The following is a 2,171-nucleotide window of genomic DNA, read 5'->3' on the forward strand; positions in this document are numbered from 1 at the left end:
AAAAAAACCAAATAATAGAAGAAGAAACCCTAATAGTTGATATATGAAAGACATTTAACTTCACCAGGGATAAAGTAAATGCAAATTAAAACAGTAATGAAAACACTACTTTATGCTTAGCAGATTGGCAAATTTTTACCAGTTTGGTAGTACCAAGCATTGGCAAGAATGCAGTGAAAGAGGAGCTGTCATATGATGGAAACAATTTAGTAATTAACAGTTGATAAAAGGAAAGATGTACAGCCTTTCATGATTCCACTTTTAGATAACATCCTAGAGAAACTCTCACACGTGTGTATAAGAATTTTTATTGTTGCCTTGTTCTCATTGCAAAAATTTTTTACATCTGAAACTTCCTTCAGAGCTGGACTGAGTAAATGCATGTCTTGGACTACTCAGGCTGCTATAACAGAATAGCGTAGACTAAGTAGCTTACAAACAACAGACACTTATTTTTCACAGTTCTGGAAGTTGGAAGTCCAAGGTCAAGACATCGGCATGGTTGCCTTCCAGGGAGGGCCCTCTTCCTGGTTCATAGCCAGCACCTTCTCACTGTGTGCTCACATGATTGGAAGGGGCTAGGAATCTTTGTGGAGCATCTTTTACTAGACACTAATTTTATTGATGAGAGCTCTGCCCTTGGGCATTAGGATTTCAAAATATGAATTTAGAAGGGACATAAACATTCAGACCATAACAATGCATTATTGTATATTCCCATATTTAATGTAATTACAGATATATTAAGGATCTTTCTGTTCTTTATTTTGTAGTTGTCCCATGTTTTCTATTTCCCTTTTTACTCCTTTTTTGTTGCTGTTAATCCTCACCTAAGAATATTTTTCCATTGATTCTTAGAGAGAGTCAAAGGGAGGGGGAGAGACACATCGATGTAAGAGAGACACATTGATTGGTTGCCTCCCACAAGCCCCTGAGGTGGGGGAGCAACTGAGGTCTGTCCCCTTGACCGCAATCAAACCTGGGGTCCTTCAGTTCACAGTCCGACACTCTATTTACTGAGCCAAACTGGCTAGGGCTGGCTTTTATGAATTAAAATACTTTAAATTCCTTTATTTCCCCCTTCTATTTGCTCATTAGTTTTGTCCTCTTATACTCTATTTTAATGTTACCCTTGAATTACAACGTGTATCCTTGACTAAATAGATCTACTATAAATTAGTACTTTTACCGCTTCCCAATAATTACAAGGTCTATTGAACCCCCTTGACATTTGTACTATTGTTTTCCTTCTACATATATTTTAAACCTATATTATTGTTTTATAAGGTCAATAATCATTTGAATTTGACCACATATTAACCTTTTCTCGCTCCTTATTATGTCCTGTATTTCTTTGCTGACATCTAGATTCATTGTACTTTTGCTTGAAGAACTTTGAATATTTATTTTAGTATGGGTCTTTTGGCAATAAGTTCCCAGAGTTTTTATTAGCCTGAACATATTTTTATTTTTCCTTCATATTTAAAGGATATTTTTTGCTGGGTGGGTAATATAAAATTGGAAGTTATTTTCTGTCTGCACTTTAATGATATTATTCCATTTCCTTTGGTTCTTTTTTTCTGTTGACAAGTCAACTAATTATTTTTATTGTTTCTTCTTTAAAGGTAATGTGTTGTTCTTCTCTGGCTGTTTTTAAGATGTTCTCTTTGACTTTAGCTTTAAGCAGTTTTGCATGATGCTTTTAAGTGTAGTTTTCATGATATTTATCCTGCTTGTGATTGGAGAGTTTTTAAATCTATAGTCTGAGACCTTTTGTCAGTTTTTAAAAATTCTCATCTAGCTTCTACATCATTCTTTTTTACCTCTTTTCTGAAATTCCAGTTATACAGATGTTAGCTCTTTTATCATGTTGTACATATCTCTTGTGCTCTTTTTCAATTTTTCACTTTTTTCTTCATGTTCTAGTCTTGATATTTTCTATTGACCTATCTTTCAGTTTTTAAATTTTCTCTTCTTTTGCATCTAGTATGCCTTTAACTCTGTTTATTGAGTTTTTATTTTCAGCTATTGTATCTTACAGATTTGCCGGAAGCTGGTCTATCCTTGTTGCTTGACACAGTCGCTGCAGGGAAGAAACATCTGCACAGCATATGTTTCAAGGGACCTAGCGTATATGGCATACTCTTCTTAATATGTTTGCTCCCCTTCTT

This window comes from Myotis brandtii, unplaced genomic scaffold (genome assembly GCF_000412655.1).
Source record: "Myotis brandtii unplaced genomic scaffold, ASM41265v1 scaffold194, whole genome shotgun sequence".
NCBI lineage: Eukaryota > Metazoa > Chordata > Mammalia > Chiroptera > Vespertilionidae > Myotis > Myotis brandtii.